The sequence below is a fragment of the Gorilla gorilla genome, chromosome 18, assembly GCF_029281585.2.
Source record: "Gorilla gorilla gorilla isolate KB3781 chromosome 18, NHGRI_mGorGor1-v2.1_pri, whole genome shotgun sequence".
In the NCBI taxonomy this organism is placed as follows: Eukaryota; Metazoa; Chordata; class Mammalia; order Primates; family Hominidae; genus Gorilla; species Gorilla gorilla.
Genome location: NC_073242.2, coordinates 51,803,655 through 51,829,092, shown reverse-complemented (window position 1 = coordinate 51,829,092; position 25,438 = coordinate 51,803,655).

Below are 25,438 nucleotides of genomic sequence, written 5' to 3'. Positions count from 1 at the left end.
GGAACGGAAATGGAACGGGAATGGTAACGGAACGGGAATGGAAATGGAACGGGAATGGAAATGGAACGGGAATGGAAATGGATCGGGAATGGAAATGGAACGGGAATGGTAATGGAACTGGAATGGAAATGGAACGGGAATGGAAAAGAAACGGGAATGGAAATGGAACGGGAATGGAAATGGAATGGGAATGGAAATGGAATGGAATGGAATGGAATGGAATGGAATGGAATGTACCGGAGTGGAGTGGAGTGGAGTGGAGTGGAGTAGAGTGCACTGGAACGGAATGGAATGGAATGGAATGGAATGGAATGGAACGGAACGGAATGTACCTGAGAAGCACGGAATGGAATGGAATGGAATGGAATGGAATGGAATGTACCGGAGTGGAGTGTAGTGGAATGGAGTGGAGTGGAGTGGAGTGGAGTGGAATGGAATGGAATGGAATGGAACGGAATGCAATGGAATGCAATGGAATGGAAAGGAATGGAATGGAATGGAATGGAATGGAATGGAATGGAATGGAATGGACACCATTAGAATGGAATGGAATGGAATGGAATGGAATGGAATGGAATGGAATGGAATGGAATTCAATGGAATGGAATGGAATGGAATGGAATGGAATGGAATGGAATGGAATTCAATGGAATGGAATGGAATGGAATGGAATTCCACGGAATGGAATGGAATGGAATCGAATGGAATGGAATGGAATGGAATGGAATGGAATGGAATGGAATAGAATGGAATCAACCCGAGTAGAACGGAATGGAATGGAATGGAATGTAATGGAATGGAATGGAATGGAATGGAATGGAATGTACCAAAGTAGAACGGAATGGAATGGAATGGAATGGAATGGAATGGAATGGAATGGAATGGAATGGAATGGAATGGAATGCAATGTACCCGAGTAGAACGGAATGGAATGGAATGGAATGGATTGGAATGGAATGGAATGGAATGGAATGGAATGTAACCGAGTAGAACGGAATGGAATGTAATTGAATGGAATGTAACCGGGTTGAACGGAACGGAATGGAATGGAATGGAATGGAATGGAATGGAATGGAATGGAATGGAATGGAATTGAGTGCAATGCAATGCAATGGAATGGAAAGGAATGGAATGGAATGGAATGGAATCTACCCGAGTAGAACGGAATGGAATGGAATTGAATGGAATGTAACCGAGTAGAACGGAACGGAATGGAATGGAATGGAATGGAATGGAATGCAATGGAATGGAATGGAATGGAATGGAATGGAATGGAATGGACACCAGTAGAATGGAATGGAATGGAATGGAATGGAATGGAATGGAATGGAATGGAATGGAATGGAATGGAATCTACCCGAGTAGAACGGAATGGAACGGAATGGAATGGAATGGAATGTACAGGAGCAGAACGGAATGGAATGCAATGGAATGGAATGGAATGTACCCGAGCAGAACGGAAAGGAATGAAATGGAAATGGAAAGGGAATGGAAATGGAACGGGAATGGAAATGGAACGGGAACGCAATTGAAACGGGAATGGAAATGGAACGGGAACGGAAACGGAACGAGAACGGAAATGGAACGGGAACGGAAACGGAACGGGAACGGAAATGGAACGGGAATGGTAACGGAACAGGAATGGAAATGGAACGGGAATGGAAAAGGAACGGGAATGGAAATGGATCGGGAATGGAAATGGAACGGGAATGGTAATGGAACGGGAATGGAAATGGAACGGGAATGGAAAAGAAACGGGAATGGAAATGGAACGGGAATGGAAATGGAATGGGAATGGAAATGGAATGGAATGGAATGGAATGGAATGGAATGGAATGGAATGTACCGGAGTGGAGTGGAGTGGAGTGGAGTAGAGTGCACTGGAACGGAATGGAATGGAATGGAATGGAATGGAACGGAACGGAATGTACCTGAGAAGCACGGAATGGAATGGAATGGAATGGAATGGAATGGAATGGAATGTACCGGAATGGAGTGGAGTGGAATGGAGTGGACTGGAGTGGTGTGGAGTGGAATGGAATGGAATGGAATGGAATGGAATGGAATGGAATGGAATGCAATGGAATGCAATGGAATGGAAAGGAATGGAATGGAATGGAATGGAATGGAATGGAATGGAATGGAATGGAATGGAATGGACAACAGTAGAATGGAATGGAACGGAATGGAATGGAATGGAATGGAATGGAATGGAATGGAATGGAATGGAATGGAATTCAATGGAATGGAATGGAATGGAATGGAATTCAATGCAATGGAATGGAATGGAATGGAATTCCATGGAATGGAATGGAATGGAATGGAATTCTATGGAATGGAATGGAGTGGAATCGAATGGAATCGAATGGAATCGAATGGAATGGAATGGAATAGAATGGAATCAACCCGAGTAGAACGGAGCGGAACGCAACGGAACGGAACGGAACGGAACGGGACGGAACGGAACGGAATGGAATGGAATGGAACGGAATTCCATGGAATGGAATGGAATGGAATGGAATTCAATGGAATGGAATGGAATGGAATGGAATGGAATGGAATGGAATGGAATTCGATGGAATGGAATGGAATGGATTGGAATGGAATGGAATAGAATGGAATCAACCCGAGTAGAACGGAACGGAACACAACGGAACGGAACGGAACGCAACGGAACGAAATGGAATGGAATGGAACGGAATTCAATGGAATGGAATGGAATGGAATGGAATTCTATGGAATGGAATGGAATGGAATGGAATGGAATGGAATTCCATGGAATGGAATGGAATGGAATGGAATGGAATTCAATGGAATGGAATGGAGTGGAATGGAATGGAATCGAATGGAATTGAATGGAATCGAATGGAATCAAATGGGATCGAATGGAATGGAATGGAATAGAATGGAATCAACCCGAGTAGAACGGAATGAAATGGAATGGAATGGAATGGGATGGAATGGAATGGAATGGAATGGAATGGAACGGAATTCAATGGAATGGAATGGAATGGAATGGAATGGAATGGAATGGAATGGAATTCAATGGAATGGAATGGAACGGAATGGAATTCAATGGAATGGAATGGAATGGAATGGAATTCCATGGAATGGAATGGAATGGAATGGAATTCAATGGAATGGAATGGATTGGAATGGAATGGAATGGAATGGAATGGAATGGAATGAAATGGAATGGAATGGAATAGAATGGAATCAACCTGAGTAGAACGGAATGGAATGGAATGGAATGGAATGGAATGGAATGGAATGGAATGGAATGGAATGTACCAAAGTAGAACGGAATGGAATGGAATGGAATGGAATGGAATGGAATGGAATGGAATGGAATGGAATGGAATGGAATGGAATGTACACGAGTAGAACGGAATGTAATGGAATGGAATGGATTGGAATGGAATGGAATGGAATGGAATGGAATGTAACCGAGTAGAACGGAATGGAATGTAATTGAATGGAATGTAACCGAGTTGAACGGAACGGAATGGAATGGAATGGAATGGAATGGAATGGAATGGAATGGAATGGAATTGAGTGCAATGCAATGCAATGGAATGCAATGGAATGGAAAGGAATGGAATGGAATGGAATGGAATCTACCCGAGTAGAACGGAATGGAATGGAATTGAATGGAATGTAATCGAGTAGAACGGAACGGAATGGAATGGAATGGAATGGAATGCAATGGAATGGAATGGAATGGAATGGAATGGACACCAGTAGAATGGAATGGAATGGAATGGAATGGAATGGAATGGAATGGAATCTACCCGAGTAGAACGGAATGGAACGGAATGGAATGGAATGGAATGGACAGGAGCAGAACGGAATGGAATGCAATGGAATGGAATGGAATGTACCCGAGCAGAACGGAATGGAATGAAATGGAAATGGAAAGGGAATGGAAATGGAACGGGAATGGAAATGGAACGGGAACGGAAATGGAACGGGAATGGAAATGGAACGGGAACGGAAACGGAACGAGAACGGAAATGGAACGGGAACGGAAACGGAACGGGAACGGAAATGGAACGGGAATGGTAACGGAACGGGAATGGAAATGGAACGGGAATGGAAATGGAACGGGAATGGAAATGGATCGGGAATGGAAATGGAACGGGAATGGTAATGGAACTGGAATGGAAATGGAACGGGAATGGAAAAGAAACGGGAATGGAAATGGAACGGGAATGGAAATGGAATGGGAATGGAAATGGAATGGAATGGAATGGAATGGAATGGAATGGAATGTACCGGAGTGGAGTGGAGTGGAGTGGAGTGGAGTAGAGTGCACTGGAACGGAATGGAATGGAATGGAATGGAATGGAATGGAACGGAACGGAATGTACCTGAGAAGCACGGAATGGAATGGAATGGAATGGAATGGAATGGAATGTACCGGAGTGGAGTGTAGTGGAATGGAGTGGAGTGGAGTGGAGTGGAGTGGAATGGAATGGAATGGAATGGAACGGAATGCAATGGAATGCAATGGAATGGAAAGGAATGGAATGGAATGGAATGGAATGGAATGGAATGGAATGGAATGGACACCATTAGAATGGAATGGAATGGAATGGAATGGAATGGAATGGAATGGAATGGAATGGAATTCAATGGAATGGAATGGAATGGAATGGAATGGAATGGAATGGAATGGAATTCAATGGAATGGAATGGAATGGAATGGAATTCCACGGAATGGAATGGAATGGAATCGAATGGAATGGAATGGAATGGAATGGAATGGAATGGAATGGAATAGAATGGAATCAACCCGAGTAGAACGGAATGGAATGGAATGGAATGTAATGGAATGGAATGGAATGGAATGGAATGGAATGTACCAAAGTAGAACGGAATGGAATGGAATGGAATGGAATGGAATGGAATGGAATGGAATGGAATGGAATGGAATGGAATGCAATGTACCCGAGTAGAACGGAATGGAATGGAATGGAATGGATTGGAATGGAATGGAATGGAATGGAATGGAATGTAACCGAGTAGAACGGAATGGAATGTAATTGAATGGAATGTAACCGGGTTGAACGGAACGGAATGGAATGGAATGGAATGGAATGGAATGGAATGGAATGGAATGGAATGGAATTGAGTGCAATGCAATGCAATGGAATGGAAAGGAATGGAATGGAATGGAATGGAATCTACCCGAGTAGAACGGAATGGAATGGAATTGAATGGAATGTAACCGAGTAGAACGGAACGGAATGGAATGGAATGGAATGGAATGGAATGCAATGGAATGGAATGGAATGGAATGGAATGGAATGGAATGGACACCAGTAGAATGGAATGGAATGGAATGGAATGGAATGGAATGGAATGGAATGGAATGGAATGGAATGGAATGGAATCTACCCGAGTAGAACGGAATGGAACGGAATGGAATGGAATGGAATGTACAGGAGCAGAACGGAATGGAATGCAATGGAATGGAATGGAATGTACCCGAGCAGAACGGAAAGGAATGAAATGGAAATGGAAAGGGAATGGAAATGGAACGGGAATGGAAATGGAACGGGAACGCAATTGAAACGGGAATGGAAATGGAACGGGAACGGAAACGGAACGAGAACGGAAATGGAACGGGAACGGAAACGGAACGGGAACGGAAATGGAACGGGAATGGTAACGGAACAGGAATGGAAATGGAACGGGAATGGAAAAGGAACGGGAATGGAAATGGATCGGGAATGGAAATGGAACGGGAATGGTAATGGAACGGGAATGGAAATGGAACGGGAATGGAAAAGAAACGGGAATGGAAATGGAACGGGAATGGAAATGGAATGGGAATGGAAATGGAATGGAATGGAATGGAATGGAATGGAATGGAATGGAATGTACCGGAGTGGAGTGGAGTGGAGTGGAGTAGAGTGCACTGGAACGGAATGGAATGGAATGGAATGGAATGGAACGGAACGGAATGTACCTGAGAAGCACGGAATGGAATGGAATGGAATGGAATGGAATGGAATGGAATGTACCGGAATGGAGTGGAGTGGAATGGAGTGGACTGGAGTGGTGTGGAGTGGAATGGAATGGAATGGAATGGAATGGAATGGAATGGAATGGAATGCAATGGAATGCAATGGAATGGAAAGGAATGGAATGGAATGGAATGGAATGGAATGGAATGGAATGGAATGGAATGGAATGGACAACAGTAGAATGGAATGGAACGGAATGGAATGGAATGGAATGGAATGGAATGGAATGGAATGGAATGGAATGGAATTCAATGGAATGGAATGGAATGGAATGGAATTCAATGCAATGGAATGGAATGGAATGGAATTCCATGGAATGGAATGGAATGGAATGGAATTCTATGGAATGGAATGGAGTGGAATCGAATGGAATCGAATGGAATCGAATGGAATGGAATGGAATAGAATGGAATCAACCCGAGTAGAACGGAGCGGAACGCAACGGAACGGAACGGAACGGAACGGGACGGAACGGAACGGAATGGAATGGAATGGAACGGAATTCCATGGAATGGAATGGAATGGAATGGAATTCAATGGAATGGAATGGAATGGAATGGAATGGAATGGAATGGAATGGAATTCGATGGAATGGAATGGAATGGATTGGAATGGAATGGAATAGAATGGAATCAACCCGAGTAGAACGGAACGGAACACAACGGAACGGAACGGAACGCAACGGAACGAAATGGAATGGAATGGAACGGAATTCAATGGAATGGAATGGAATGGAATGGAATTCTATGGAATGGAATGGAATGGAATGGAATGGAATGGAATTCCATGGAATGGAATGGAATGGAATGGAATGGAATTCAATGGAATGGAATGGAGTGGAATGGAATGGAATCGAATGGAATTGAATGGAATCGAATGGAATCAAATGGGATCGAATGGAATGGAATGGAATAGAATGGAATCAACCCGAGTAGAACGGAATGAAATGGAATGGAATGGAATGGGATGGAATGGAATGGAATGGAATGGAATGGAACGGAATTCAATGGAATGGAATGGAATGGAATGGAATGGAATGGAATGGAATGGAATTCAATGGAATGGAATGGAACGGAATGGAATTCAATGGAATGGAATGGAATGGAATGGAATTCCATGGAATGGAATGGAATGGAATGGAATTCAATGGAATGGAATGGATTGGAATGGAATGGAATGGAATGGAATGGAATGGAATGAAATGGAATGGAATGGAATAGAATGGAATCAACCTGAGTAGAACGGAATGGAATGGAATGGAATGGAATGGAATGGAATGGAATGGAATGGAATGGAATGGAATGGAATGTACCAAAGTAGAACGGAATGGAATGGAATGGAATGGAATGGAATGGAATGGAATGGAATGGAATGGAATGGAATGGAATGTACACGAGTAGAACGGAATGTAATGGAATGGAATGGATTGGAATGGAATGGAATGGAATGGAATGGAATGTAACCGAGTAGAACGGAATGGAATGTAATTGAATGGAATGTAACCGAGTTGAACGGAACGGAATGGAATGGAATGGAATGGAATGGAATGGAATGGAATGGAATTGAGTGCAATGCAATGCAATGGAATGCAATGGAATGGAAAGGAATGGAATGGAATGGAATGGAATCTACCCGAGTAGAACGGAATGGAATGGAATTGAATGGAATGTAATCGAGTAGAACGGAACGGAATGGAATGGAATGGAATGGAATGCAATGGAATGGAATGGAATGGAATGGAATGGAATGGAATGGAATGGACACCAGTAGAATGGAATGGAATGGAATGGAATGGAATGGAATGGAATGGAATCTACCCGAGTAGAACGGAATGGAACGGAATGGAATGGAATGGAATGGACAGGAGCAGAACGGAATGGAATGCAATGGAATGGAATGGAATGTACCCGAGCAGAACGGAATGGAATGAAATGGAAATGGAAAGGGAATGGAAATGGAACGGGAATGGAAATGGAACGGGAACGGAAATGGAACGGGAATGGAAATGGAACGGGAACGGAAACGGAACGAGAACGGAAATGGAACGGGAACGGAAACGGAACGGGAACGGAAATGGAACGGGAATGGTAACGGAACGGGAATGGAAATGGAACGGGAATGGAAATGGAACGGGAATGGAAATGGATCGGGAATGGAAATGGAACGGGAATGGTAATGGAACTGGAATGGAAATGGAACGGGAATGGAAAAGAAACGGGAATGGAAATGGAACGGGAATGGAAATGGAATGGGAATGGAAATGGAATGGAATGGAATGGAATGGAATGGAATGGAATGGAATGTACCGGAGTGGAGTGGAGTGGAGTGGAGTAGAGTGCACTGGAACGGAATGGAATGGAATGGAATGGAATGGAATGGAACGGAACGGAATGTACCTGAGAAGCACGGAATGGAATGGAATGGAATGGAATGGAATGGAATGTACCGGAGTGGAGTGGAGTGGAATGGAGTGGAGTGGAGTGGAGTGGAGTGGAATGGAATGGAATGGAATGGAACGGAATGCAATGGAATGCAATGGAATGGAAAGGAATGGAATGGAATGGAATGGAATGGAATGGAATGGAATGGAATGGACACCAGTAGAATGGAATGGAATGGAATGGAATGGAATGGAATGGAATGTAATGGAATTCAATGGAATGGAATGGAATGGAATGGAATGGAATGGAATGGAATGGAATTCAATGGAATGGAATGGAATGGAATGGAATTCCATGGAATGGAATGGAATGGAATCGAATGGAATGGAATGGAATGGAATGGAATGGAATGGAATAGAATGGAATCAACCCGAGTAGAACGGAATGGAATGGAATGGAATGTAATGGAATGGAATGGAATGGAATGGAATGGAATGTACCAAAGTAGAACGGAATGGAATGGAATGGAATGGAATGGAATGGAATGGAATGGAATGGAATGGAATGGAATGGAATGCAATGTACCCGAGTAGAACGGAATGGAATGGAATGGAATGGATTGGAATGGAATGGAATGGAATGGAATGGAATGTAACCGAGTAGAACAGAATGGAATGTAATTGAATGGAATGTAACCGGGTTGAACGGAACGGAATGGAATGGAATGGAATGGAATGGAATGGAATGGAATGGAATGGAATTGAGTGCAATGCAATGCAATGGAATGCAATGGAATGGAAAGGAATGGAATGGAATGGAATGGAATCTACCCGAGTAGAACGGAATGGAATGGAATTGAATGGAATGTAACCGAGTAGAACGGAACGGAATGGAATGGAATGGAATGGAATGGAATGCAATAGAATGGAATGGAATGGAATGGAATGGACACCAGTAGAATGGAATGGAATGGAATGGAATGGAATGGAATGGAATGGAATGGAATGGAATGGAATGGAATCTACCCGAGTAGAACGGAATGGAACGGAATGGAATGGAATGAAATGTACAGGAGCAGAACGGAATGGAATGCAATGGAATGGAATGGAATGTACCCGAGCAGAACGGAAAGGAATGAAATGGAAATGGAAAGGGAATGGAAATGGAACGGGAATGGAAATGGAACGGGAACGCAATTGAAACGGGAATGGAAATGGAACGGGAATGGAAACGGAACGAGAACGGAAATGGAACGGGAATGGAAATGGAACGGGGACGGAAATGGAACGGGAATGGTAACGGAACAGGAATGGAAATGGAACGGGAATGGAAAAGGAACGGGAATGGAAATGGATCGGGAATGGAAATGGAACGGGAATGGTAATGGAACGGGAATGGAAATGGAACGGGAATGGAAAAGAAACGGGAATGGAAATGGAACGGGAATGGAAATGGAATGGGAATGGAAATGGAATGGAATGGAATGGAATGGAATGGAATGGAATGTACCGGAGTGGAGTGGAGTGGAGTGGAGTAGAGTGCACTGGAACGGAGTGGAATGGAATGGAATGGAACGGAACGGAATGTACCTGAGAAGCACGGAATGGAATGGAATGGAATGGAATGGAATGGAATGGAATGTACCGGAGTGGAGTGGAGTGGAATGGAGTGGACTGGAGTGGTGTGGAGTGGAATGGAATGGAATGGAATGGAATGGAATGGAATGGAATGGAATGGAATGGAATGCAATGGAATGCAATGGAATGGAAAGGAATGGAATGGAATGGAATGGAATGGAATGGAATGGAATGGAATGGAATGGAATGGACAACAGTAGAATGGAATGGAACGGAATGGAATGGAATGGAATGGAATGGAATGGAATGGAATGGAATGGAATTCAATGGAATGGAATGGAATGGAATTCCATGGAATGGAATGGAATGGAATTCCATGGAATGGAATTCCATGGAATGGAATGGAATGGAATTCCATGGAATGGAATGGAATGGAATGGAATTCTATGGAATGGAATGGAGTGGAATCGAATGGAATCGAATGGAATCGAATGGAATGGAATGGAATAGAATGGAATCAACCCGAGTAGAACGGAGCGGAACGCAACGGAACGGAACGGAACGGAACGGGACGGAACCGAACGGAATGGAATGGAATGGAACGGAATTCCATGGAATGGAATGGAATGGAATGGAATTCAATGGAATGGAATGGAATGGAATGGAATGGAATTCGATGGAATGGAATGGAATGGATTGGAATGGAATGGAATAGAATGGAATCAACCCGAGTAGAACGGAACGGAACACAACGGAACGGAACGGAACGCAACGGAACGGAACGGAACGGAATGGAACGGAACGGAATGGAATGGAATGGAACGGAATTCAATGGAATGGAATGGAATGGAATGGAATTCTATGGAATGGAATGGAATGGAATTCAATGGAATGGAAAGGAGTGGAATGGAATGGAATCAAATGGAATTGAATGGAATCGAATGGAATCAAATGGGATCGAATGGAATGGAATGGAATAGAATGGAATCAACCCGAGTAGAACGGAATGAAATGGAATGGAATGGAATGGGATGGAATGGAATGGAATGGAATGGAATGGAACGGAATTCAATGGAATGGAATGGAATGGAATGGAATGGAATGGAATTCAATGGAATGGAATGGAACGGAATGGAATGGAATGGAATGTACCGGAGTGGAGTGGAGTGGAGTGGAGTGGAGTAGAGTGCACTGGAACGGAATGGAATGGAATGGAATGGAATGGAATGGAACGGAACGGAATGTACCTGAGAAGCACGGAATGGAATGGAATGGAATGGAATGGAATGGAATGGAATGTACCGGAGTGGAGTGGAGTGGAATGGAGTGGAGTGGAGTGGAGTGGAGTGGAATGGAATGGAATGGAATGGAACGGAATGCAATGGAATGCAATGGAATGGAAAGGAATGGAATGGAATGGAAAGGAATGGAATGGAATGGAATGGACACCAGTAGAATGGAATGGAATGGAATGGAATGGAATGGAATGGAATGGAATGGAATTCAATGGAATGGAATGGAATGGAATGGAATGGAATGGAATGGAATGGAATGGAATGGAATGTACCAAAGTAGAACGGAATGGAATGGAATGGAATGGAATGGAATGGAATGGAATGGAATGGAATGGAATGGAATGCAATGTACCCGAGTAGAACGGAATGGAATGGAATGGAATGGATTGGAATGGAATGGAATGGAATGGAATGGAATGTAACCGAGTAGAACGGAATGGAATGTAATTGAATGGAATGTAACCGGGTTGAACGGAACGGAATGGAATGGAATGGAATGGAATGGAATGGAATGGAATGGAATGGAATTGAGTGCAATGCAATGCAATGGAATGCAATGGAATGGAAAGGAATGGAATGGAATGGAATGGAATCTACCCGAGTAGAACGGAATGGAATGGAATTGAATGGAATGTAACCGAGTAGAACGGAACGGAACGGAATGGAATGGAATGTAATGGAATGGAATGGAATGGAATGGAATGGAATGGAATGGAATGGAATGGAATGGAATGGAATGGAATGGAATGGAATGGACACCAGTAGAATGGAATGGAATGGAATGGAATGGAATGGAATGGAATGGAATGGAATGGAATGGAATGGAATCTACCCGAGTAGAACGGAATGGAACGGAATGGAATGGAATGGAATGGACAGGAGCAGAACGGAATGGAATGCAATGGAATGGAATGGAATGTACCCGAGCAGAACGGAATGGAATGAAATGGAAATGGAAAGGGAATGGAAATGGAACGGGAATGGAAATGGAACGGGAACGGAAATGGAACGGGAATGGAAATGGAACGGGAACGGAAACGGAACGAGAACGGAAATGGAACGGGAACGGAAACGGAACGGGAACGGAAATGGAACGGGAATGGTAACGGAACGGGAATGGAAATGGAACGGGAATGGAAATGGAACGGGAATGGAAATGGAATGGAATGGAATGGAATGGAATGGAATGGAATGTACCGGAGTGGAGTGGAGTGGAGTGGAGTGGAGTAGAGTGCACTGGAACGGAATGGAATGGAATGGAATGGAATGGAATGGAACGGAACGGAATGTACCTGAGAAGCACGGAATGGAATGGAATGGAATGGAATGGAATGGAATGTACCGGAGTGGAGTGGAGTGGAATGGAGTGGAGTGGAGTGGAGTGGAGTGGAATGGAATGGAATGGAATGGAATGGAATGGAATGCAGTGGAATGCAATGGAATGGAAAGGAATGGAATGGAATGGAATGGAATGGAATGGAATGGAATGGAATGGAATGGACACCAGTAGAATGGAATGGAATGGAATGGAATGGAATGGAATGGAATGGAATGGAATTCAATGGAATGGAATGGAATGGAATGGAATTCTATGGAATGGAATGGAATGGAATTCAATGGAATGGAATGGAATGGAATGGAATGGAATGGAATTCTATGGAATGGAATGGAATGGATTGGAATGGAATGGAATGGAATGGAATGGAATTCAACGGAATGGAATGGAATGGAATGGAATGGAATTCAATGGAATGGAATGGAATGGAATGGAATGGAATGGAATGGAATGGAATCGAATGGAATCGAATGGAATCGAATGGAATAGAATGCAAACCCGAGTAGAATGGAATGGAATGGAATGGAATGGAATGGAATGGAATGGAATGGAATGGAATAGAATGGAATGGAATGGAATGGAATGGAATTCAAATGGAATGGAATGGAATGGAATTCTATGGAATGGAATGGAGTGGAATCGAATGGAATCGAATGGAATCGAATGGAATCGAATGGGATCGAATGGAATGGAATGGAATAGAATGGAATCAACCCGAGTAGAACGGAGCGGAACGCAACGGAACGGAACGGAACGGAGCGGAACGGAAAGGAATGGAATGGAATGGAATGGAACGGAATGCAATGGAATGCAATGGAATGGAAAGGAATGGAATGGAATGGAATGGAATGGAATGGAATGGAATGGAATGGACACCAGTAGAATGGAATGGAATGGAATGGAATGGAATGGAATGGAATGGAATGGAATTCAATGGAATGGAATTCAATGGAATGGAATGGAATGGAATGGAATGGAATTCAATGGAATGGAATGGAATGGAATGGAATGGAATGGAATGGAATGGAACGGAACGGAATTCTATGGAATAGAATGGAATGGAATTCTATGGAATGGAATGGAATGGAATGGAATGGAATGGAACGGAATTCAATGGAATGGAATGGAATGGAATGGAATTCAACGGAATGGAATGGAATTCAATGGAATGGAATGGAATGGAATGGAATGGAATGGAATGGAATGGAAAGGAATGGAATGGAATGGAATGGAATGCAATGGAATGCAATGGAATGGAAAGGAATGGAATGGAATGGAATGGAATGGAATGGAATGGAATGGAATGGAATGGACAACAGTAGAATGGAATGGAACGGAATGGAATGGAATGGAATGGAATGGAATGGAATGGAATGGAATTCAACGGAATGGAATGGAATTCAATGGAATGGAATGGAATGGAATGGAATGGAATGGAATGGAATGGAAAGGAATGGAATGGAATGGAATGGAATGCAATGGAATGCAATGGAATGGAAAGGAATGGAATGGAATGGAATGGAATGGAATGGAATGGAATGGAATGGAATGGAATGGACAACAGTAGAATGGAATGGAACGGAATGGAACGGAACGGGACGGAACGGAACGGAATGGAATGGAATGGAACGGAATTCCATGGAATGGAATGGAATGGAATGGAATTCAATGGAATGGAATGGAATGGAATGGAATGGAATGGAATGGAATGGAATTCGATGGAATGGAATGGAATGGATTGGAATGGAATGGAATAGAATGGAATCAACCCGAGTAGAACGGAACGGAACACAACGGAACGGAACGGAACGCAACGGAACGGAACGGAACGGAACGGAACGGAATGGAATGGAATGGAACGGAATTCAATGGAATGGAATGGAATGGAATGGAATTCTATGGAATGGAATGGAATGGAATGGAATGGAATGGAATTCCATGGAATGGAATGGAATGGAATGGAATGGAATGGAATTCAATGGAATGGAATGGAGTGGAATGGAATGGAATCGAATGGAATTGAATGGAATCGAATGGAATCAAATGGGATCGAATGGAATGGAATGGAATAGAATGGAATCAACCCGAGTAGAACGGAATGAAATGGAATGGAATGGAATGGGATGGAATGGAATGGAATGGAATGGAATGGAACGGAATTCAATGGAATGGAATGGAATGGAATGGAATGGAATGGAATGGAATGGAATTCAATGGAATGGAATGGAACGGAATGGAATTCAATGGAATGGAATGGAATGGAATGGAATTCCATGGAATGGAATGGAATGGAATGGAATGGAATTCCATGGAATGGAATGGAATGGAATTCCATGGAATGGAATGGAATGGAATGGAATGGAATTCCATGGAATGGAATGGAATGGAATGGAATTCCATGGAATGGAATGGAATGGAATTCCATGGAATGGAATGGAATGGAATGGAATTCCATGGAATGGAATGGAATGGAATGGAATTCCATGGAATGGAATGGAATGGAATGGAATTCCATGGAATGGAATGGAATGGAATGGAATTCAATGGAATGGAATGGATTGGAATGGAATGGAATGGAATGGAATGAAATGGAATGGAATGGAATAGAATGGAATCAACCTGAGTAGAACGGAATGGAATGGAATGGAATGGAATGGAATGGAATGGAATGGAATGGAATGGAATGGAATGGAATGTACCAAAGTAGAACGGAATGGAATGGAATGGAATGGAATGGAATGGAATGGAATGGAATGGAATGGAATGGAATGTACACGAGTAGAACGGAATGTAATGGAATGGAATGGATTGGAATGGAATGGAATGGAATGGAATGGAATGTAACCGAGTAGAACGGAATGGAATGTAATTGAATGGAATGTAACCGAGTTGAACGGAACGGAATGGAATGGAATGGAATGGAATGGAATGGAATGGAATGGAATGGAATTGAGTGCAATGCAATGCAATGGAATGCAATGGAATGGAAAGGAATGGAATGGAATGGAATGGAATCTACCCGAGTAGAACGGAATGGAATGGAATTGAATGGAATTTAATCGAGTAGAACGGAACGGAATGGAATGGAATGGAATGGAATGCAATGGAATGGAATGGAATGGAATGGAATGGACGCCAGTAGAATGGAATGGAATGGAATGGAATGGAATGGAATGGAATGGAATCTACCCGAGTAGAACGGAATGGAACGGAATGGAATGGAATGGAAAGGAATGGAATGTACCCGAGCAGAACGGAATGGAATGAAATGGAAATGGAAAGGGAATGGAAATGGAACGGGAATGGAAATGGAACGGGAACGGAAATGGAACGGGAATGGAAATGGAACGGGAACGGAAACGGAACGAGAACGGAAATGGAACGGGAACGGAAACGGAACGGGAACGGAAATGGAACGGGAATGGTAACGGAACGGGAATGGAAATGGAACGGGAATGGAAATGGAACGGGAATGGAAATGGATCGGGAATGGAAATGGAACGGGAATGGTAATGGAACTGGAATGGAAATGGAACGGGAATGGAAAAGAAACGGGAATGGAAATGGAACGGGAATGGAAATGGAATGGGAATGGAAATGGAATGGAATGGAATGGAATGGAATGGAATGGAATGTACCGGAGTGGAGTGGAGTGGAGTGGAGTGGAGTAGAGTGCACTGGAACGGAATGGAATGGAATGGAATGGAATGGAATGGAACGGAACGGAATGTACCTGAGAAGCACGGAATGGAATGGAATGGAATGGAATGGAATGGAATGTACCGGAGTGGAGTGTAGTGGAATGGAGTGGAGTGGAGTGGAGTGGAGTGGAATGGAATGGAATGGAATGGAACGGAATGCAATGGAATGCAATGGAATGGAAAGGAATGGAATGGAATGGAATGGAATGGAATGGAATGGAATGGAATGGACACCATTAGAATGGAATGGAATGGAATGGAATGGAATGGAATGGAATGGAATGGAATGGAATTCAATGGAATGGAATGGAATGGAATGGAATGGAATGGAATGGAATGGAATTCAATGGAATGGAATGGAATGGAATGGAATTCCACGGAATGGAATGGAATGGAATCGAATGGAATGGAATGGAATGGAATGGAATGGAATGGAATAGAATGGAATCAACCCGAGTAGAACGGAATGGAATGGAATGGAATGTAATGGAATGGAATGGAATGGAATGGAATGGAATGTACCAAAGTAGAACGGAATGGAATGGAATGGAATGGAATGGAATGGAATGGAATGGAATGGAATGGAATGGAATGGAATGCAATGTACCCGAGTAGAACGGAATGGAATGGAATGGAATGGATTGGAATGGAATGGAATGGAATGGAATGGAATGTAACCGAGTAGAACGGAATGGAATGTAATTGAATGGAATGTAACCGGGTTGAACGGAACGGAATGGAATGGAATGGAATGGAATGGAATGGAATGGAATGGAATGGAATGGAATTGAGTGCAATGCAATGCAATGGAATGGAAAGGAATGGAATGGAATGGAATGGAATCTACCCGAGTAGAACGGAATGGAATGGAATTGAATGGAATGTAACCGAGTAGAACGGAACGGAATGGAATGGAATGGAATGGAATGGAATGCAATGGAATGGAATGGAATGGAATGGAATGGAATGGAATGGACACCAGTAGAATGGAATGGAATGGAATGGAATGGAATGGAATGGAATGGAATGGAATGGAATGGAATGGAATGGAATCTACCCGAGTAGAACGGAATGGAACGGAATGGAATGGAATGGAATGTACAGGAGCAGAACGGAATGGAATGCAATGGAATGGAATGGAATGTACCCGAGCAGAACGGAAAGGAATGAAATGGAAATGGAAAGGGAATGGAAATGGAACGGGAATGGAAATGGAACGGGAACGCAATTGAAACGGGAATGGAAATGGAACGGGAACGGAAACGGAACGAGAACGGAAATGGAACGGGAATGGAAACGGAACGGGAACGGAAATGGAACGGGAATGGTAACGGAACAGGAATGGAAATGGAACGGGAATGGAAAAGGAACGGGAATGGAAATGGATCGGGAATGGAAATGGAACGGGAATGGTAATGGAACGGGAATGGAAATGGAACGGGAATGGAAAAGAAACGGGAATGGAAATGGAACGGGAATGGAAATGGAATGGGAATGGAAATGGAATGGAATGGAATGGAATGGAATGGAATGGAATGGAATGTACCGGAGTGGAGTGGAGTGGAGTGGAGTAGAGTGCACTGGAACGGAATGGAATGGAATGGAATGGAATGGAACGGAACGGAATGTACCTGAGAAGCACGGAATGGAATGGAATGGAATGGAATGGAATGGAATGGAATGTACCGGAATGGAGTGGAGTGGAATGGAGTGGACTGGAGTGGTGTGGAGTGGAATGGAATGGAATGGAATGGAATGGAATGGAATGGAATGGAATGCAATGGAATGCAATGGAATGGAAAGGAATGGAATGGAATGGAATGGAATGGAATGGAATGGAATGGAATGGAATGGACAACAGTAGAATGGAATGGAACGGAATGGAATGGAATGGAATGGAATGGAATGGAATGGAATGGAATGGAATGGAATTCAATGGAATGGAATGGAATGGAATGGAATTCAATGCAATGGAATGGAATGGAATGGAATTCCATGGAATGGAATGGAATGGAATGGAATTCTATGGAATGGAATGGAGTGGAATCGAATGGAATCGAATGGAATCGAATGGAATGGAATGGAATAGAATGGAATCAACCCGAGTAGAACGGAGCGGAACGCAACGGAACGGAACGGAACGGAACGGGACGGAACGGAACGGAATGGAATGGAATGGAACGGAATTCCATGGAATGGAATGGAATGGAATGGAATTCAATGGAATGGAATGGAATGGAATGGAATGGAATGGAATGGAATGGAATTCGATGGAATGGAATGGAATGGATTGGAATGGAATGGAATAGAATGGAATCAACCCGAGTAGAACGGAACGGAACACAACGGAACGGAACGGAACGCAACGGAACGAAATGGAATGGAATGGAACGGAATTCAATGGAATGGAATGGAATGGAATGGAATTCTATGGAATGGAATGGAATGGAATGGAATGGAATTCCATGGAATGGAATGGAATGGAATGGAATGGAATTCAATGGAATGGAATGGAGTGGAATGGAATGGAATCGAATGGAATTGAATGGAATCGAATGGAATCAAATGGGATCGAATGGAATGGAATGGAATAGAATGGAATCAACCCGAGTAGAACGGAATGAAATGGAATGGAATGGAATGGGATGGAATGGAATGGAATGGAATGGAATGGAACGGAATTCAATGGAATGGAATGGAATGGAATGGAATGGAATGGAATGGAATGGAATTCAATGGAATGGAATGGAACGGAATGGAATTCAATGGAATGGAATGGAATGGAATGGAATTCCATGGAATGGAATGGAATGGAATGGAATTCAATGGAATGGAATGGATTGGAATGGAATGGAATGGAATGGAATGGAATGGAATGAAATGGAATGGAATGGAATAGAATGGAATCAACCTGAGTAGAACGGAATGGAATGGAATGGAATGGAATGGAATGGAATGGAATGGAATGGAATGTACCAAAGTAGAACGGAATGGAATGGAATGGAATGGAATGGAATGGAATGGAATGGAATGGAATGGAATGGAATGGAATGTACACGAGTAGAACGGAATGTAATGGAATGGAATGGATTGGAATGGAATGGAATGGAATGGAATGGAATGTAACCGAGTAGAACGGAATGGAATGTAATTGAATGGAATGTAACCGAGTTGAACGGAACGGAATGGAATGGAATGGAATGGAATGGAATGGAATGGAATGGAATGGAATTGAGTGCAATGCAATGCAATGGAATGCAATGGAATGGAAAGGAATGGAATGGAATGGAATGGAATCTACCCGAGTAGAACGGAATGGAATGGAATTGAATGGAATGTAATCGAGTAGAACGGAACGGAATGGAATGGAATGGAATGGAATGCAATGGAATGGAATGGAATGGAATGGAATGGACACCAGTAGAATGGAATGGAATGGAATGGAATGGAATGGAATGGAATGGAATCTACCCGAGTAGAACGGAATGGAACGGAATGGAATGGAATGGAATGGACAGGAGCAGAACGGAATGGAATGCAATGGAATGGAATGGAATGTACCCGAGCAGAACGGAATGGAATGAAATGGAAATGGAAAGGGAATGGAAATGGAACGGGAATGGAAATGGAACGGGAACGGAAATGGAACGGGAATGGAAATGGAACGGGAACGGAAACGGAACGAGAACGGAAATGGAACGGGAACGGAAACGGAACGGGAACGGAAATGGAACGGGAATGGTAACGGAACGGGAATGGAAATGGAACGGGAATGGAAATGGAACGGGAATGGAAATGGATCGGGAATGGAAATGGAACGGGAATGGTAATGGAACTGGAATGGAAATGGAACGGGAATGGAAAAGAAACGGGAATGGAAATGGAACGGGAATGGAAATGGAATGGGAATGGAAATGGAATGGAATGGAATGGAATGGAATGGAATGGAATGTACCGGAGTGGAGTGGAGTGGAGTGGAGTGGAGTAGAGTGCACTGGAACGGAATGGAATGGAATGGAATGGAATGGAATGGAACGGAACGGAATGTACCTGAGAAGCACGGAATGGAATGGAATGGAATGGAATGGAATGGAATGTACCGGAGTGGAGTGGAGTGGAATGGAGTGGAGTGGAGTGGAGTGGAGTGGAATGGAATGGAATGGAATGGAACGGAATGCAATGGAATGCAATGGAATGGAAAGGAATGGAATGGAATGGAATGGAATGGAATGGAATGGAATGGAATGGACACCAGTAGAATGGAATGGAATGGAATGGAATGGAATGGAATGGAATGGAATGGAATTCAATGGAATGGAATGGAATGGAATGGAATGGAATGGAATGGAATGGAATGGAATCGAATGGAATGGAACGGAATTCAATGGAATGGAATGGAATAGAATGGAATCAACCCGAGTAGAACGGAATGGAATGGAATGGAATGTAATGTAATGTAATGGAATGGAATGGAATGGAATGTACCAAAGTAGAACGGAATGGAATGGAATGGAATGGAATGGAATGGAATGGAATGGAATGGAATGCAATGTACCCGAGTAGAACGGAATGGAATGGAATGGAATGGATTGGAATGGAATGGAATGGAATGGAATGGAATGTAACCGAGTAGAACGGAATGGAATGTAATTGAATGGAATGTAACCGGGTTGAACGGAACGGAATGGAATGGAATGGAATGGAATGGAATGGAATGGAATTGAGTGCAATGCAATGCAATGGAATGCAATGGAATGGAAAGGAATGGAATGGAATGGAATGGAATCTACCCGAGTAGAACGGAATGGAATGGAATTGAATGGAATGTAACCGAGTAGAACGGAACGGAATGGAATGGAATGGAATGGAATGGAATGCAATAGAATGGAATGGAATGGAATGGAATGGACACCAGTAGAATGGAATGGAATGGAATGGAATGGAATGGAATGGAATGGAATGGAATGGAATGGAATGGAATGGAATGGAATCTACCCGAGTAGAACGGAATGGAACGGAATGGAATGGAATGAAATGTACAGGAGCAGAACGGAATGGAATGCAATGGAATGGAATGGAATGTACCCGAGCAGAACGGAAAGGAATGAAATGGAAATGGAAAGGGAATGGAAATGGAACGGGAATGGAAATGGAGCGGGAACGCAATTGAAACGGGAATGGAAATGGAACGGGAACGGAAACGGAACGAGAACGGAAATGGAACGGGAACGGAAACGGAACGGGAACGGAAATGGAACGGGAATGGTAACGGAACAGGAATGGAAATGGAACGGGAATGGAAAAGGAACGGGAATGGAAATGGATCGGGAATGGAAATGGAACGGGAATGGTAATGGAACGGGAATGGAAATGGAACGGGAATGGAAAAGAAACGGGAATGGAAATGGAACGGGAATGGAAATGGAATGGGAATGGAAATGGAATGGAATGGAATGGAATGGAATGGAATGGAATGGAATGTACCGGAGTGGAGTGGAGTGGAGTGGAGTAGAGTGCACTGGAACGGAATGGAATGGAATGGAATGGAATGGAATGGAACGGAACGGAATGTACCTGAGAAGCACGGAATGGAATGGAATGGAATGGAATGGAATGGAATGGAATGTACCGGAATGGAGTGGAGTGGAATGGAGTGGACTGGAGTGGTGTGGAGTGGAATGGAATGGAATGGAATGGAATGGAATGGAATGGAATGGAATGGAATGCAATGGAATGCAATAGAATGGAAAGGAATGGAATGGAATGGAATGGAATGGAATGGAATGGAATGGAATGGACAACAGTAGAATGGAATGGAACGGAATGGAATGGAATGGAATGGAATGGAATGGAATGGAATGGAATGGAATGGAATGGAATTCAATGGAATGGAATGGAATGGAATGGAATTCAATGGAATGGAATGGAATGGAATGGAATTCCATGGAATGGAATGGAATGGAATGGAATTCTATGGAATGGAATGGAGTGGAATCGAATGGAATCGAATGGAATCGAATGGAATGGAATGGAATAGAATGGAATCAACCCGAGTAGAACGGAGCGGAACGCAACGGAATGGAACGGAACGGAACGGGACGGAACGGAACGGAATGGAATGGAATGGAACGGAATTCCATGGAATGGAATGGAATGGAATGGAATTCAATGGAATGGAATGGAGTGGAATGGAATGGAATGGAATGGAATGGAATTCGATGGAATGGAATGGAATGGATTGGAATGGAATGGAATAGAATGGAATCAACCCGAGTAGAACGGAACGGAACACAACGGAACGGAACGGAACGCAACGGAACGGAACGGAACGGAACGGAACGGAACGGAATGGAATGGAATGGAACGGAATTCAATGGAATGGAATGGAATGGAATGGAATTCTATGGAATGGAATGGAATGGAATGGAATGGAATGGAATTCCATGGAATGGAATGGAATGGAATGGAATGGAATTCAATGGAATGGAATGGAGTGGAATGGAATGGAATCGAATGGAATTGAATGGAATCGAATGGAATCAAATGGGATCGAATGGAATGGAATGGAATAGAATGGAATCAACCCGAGTAGAACGGAATGAAATGGAATGGAATGGAATGGGATGGAATGGAATGGAATGGAATGGAATGGAACGGAATTCAATGGAATGGAATGGAATGGAATGGAATGGAATGGAATGGAATCGAATGGAATCGAATGGAATCGAATGGAATCGAATGGAATAGAATGCAAACCCGAGTAGAATGGAATGGAATGGAATGGAATGGAATGGAATGGAATGGAATGGAATGGAATAGAATGGAATGGAATGGAATGGAATGGAATTCAAATGGAATGGAATGGAATGGAATTCTATGGAATGGAATGGAGTGGAATCGAATGGAATCGAATGGAATCGAATGGAATCGAATGGGATCGAATGGAATGGAATGGAATAGAATGGAATCAACCCGAGTAGAACGGAGCGGAACGCAACGGAACGGAACGGAATGGAGCGGAACGGAAAGGAATGGAATGGAATGGAATGGAACGGAATTCAAAGGAATGGAATGGAACAGAATGGAATTCAATGGAATGGAATGGAATGGAATGGAATGGAATTCAATGGAATGGAATGGAATGGAATGGAATGGAATGGAATGGAACGGAACGGAATTCTATGGAATAGAATGGAATGGAATTCTATGGAATGGAATGGAATGGAATGGAATGGAATGTAACGGAATTCAATGGAATGGAATGGAATGGAATGGAATTCAACGGAATGGAATGGAATTCAACGGAATGGAATGGAATGGAATGGAATGGAATGGAATGGAATGGAATGGAATGGAATGGAATGGAATTCAATGGAATGGAATGGAATGGAATGGAATTCCATGGAATGGAATGGAATGGAATCGAATGGAATGGAATGGAATGGAATGGAATGGAATGGAATAGAATGGAATCAACCCGAGTAGGACGGAATGGAATGGAATGGAATGTAATGTAATGGAATGGAATGGAATGGAATGGAATGTACCAAAGTAGAACGGAATGGAATGGAATGGAATGGAATGGAATGGAATGGAATGGAATGGAATGGAATGTACACGAGTAGAACGGAATGTAATGGAATGGAATGGATTGGAATGGAATGGAATGGAATGTAACCGAGTAGAACGGAATGGAATGTAATTGAATGGAATGTAACCGAGTTGAACGGAACGGAATGGAATGGAATGGAATGGAATGGAATGGAATGGAATGGAATGGAATGGAATTGAGTGCAATGCAATGCAATGGAATGCAATGGAATGGAAAGGAATGGAATGGAATGGAATGGAATCTACCCGAGTAGAACGGAATGGAATGGAATTGAATGGAATGTAACCGAGTAGAACGGAACGGAATGGAATGGAATGGAATGGAATGGAATGCAATGGAATGGAATGGAATGGAAGGGAATGGAATGGAATGGACACCAGTAGAATGGAATGGAATGGAATGGAATGGAATGGAATGGAATGGAATGGAATGGAATGGAATGGAATGGAATCTACCCGAGTAGAACGGAATGGAACGGAATGGAATGGAATGGAATGGACAGGAGCAGAACGGAATGGAATGCAATGGAATGGAATGGAATGTACCCGAGCAGAACGGAAAGGAATGAAATGGAAATGGAAAGGGAATGGAAATGGAACGGGAATGGAAATGGAACGGGAACGCAATTGAAACGGGAATGGAAATGGAACGGGAACGGAAACGGAACGAGAACGGAAATGGAACGGGAACGGAAACGGAACGGGAACGGAAATGGAACGGGAATGGTAACGGAACAGGAATGGAAATGGAACGGGAATGGAAAAGGAACGGGAATGGAAATGGATCGGGAATGGAAATGGAACGGGAATGGTAATGGAACGGGAATGGAAATGGAACGGGAATGGAAAAGAAACGGGAATGGAAATGGAACGGGAATGGAAATGGAATGGGAATGGAAATGGAATGGAATGGAATGGAATGGAATGGAATGGAATGGAATGTACCGGAGTGGAGTGGAGTGGAGTGGAGTAGAGTGCACTGGAACGGAATGGAATGGAATGGAATGGAATGGAACGGAACGGAATGTACCTGAGAAGCACGTAATGGAATGGAATGGAATGGAATGGAATGGAATGTACCGGAATGGAGTGGAGTGGAATGGAGTGGACTGGAGTGGTGTGGAGTGGAATGGAATGGAATGGAATGGAATGGAATGGAATGGAATGGAATGGAATGGAATGGAATGGAATGCAATGGAATGCAATGGAATGGAAAGGAATGGAATGGAATGGAATGGAATGGAATGGAATGGAATGGAATGGAATGGACAACAGTAGAATGGAATGGAACGGAATGGAATGGAATGGAATGGAATGGAATGGAATGGAATGGAATGGAATGGAATGGAATGGAATGGAATTCAATGGAATGGAATGGAATGGAATGGAATTCAATGGAATGGAATGGAATGGAATGGAATTCCATGGAATGGAATGGAATGGAGTGGAATTCTATGGAATGGAATGGAGTGGAATCGAATGGAATCGAATGGAATCGAATGGAA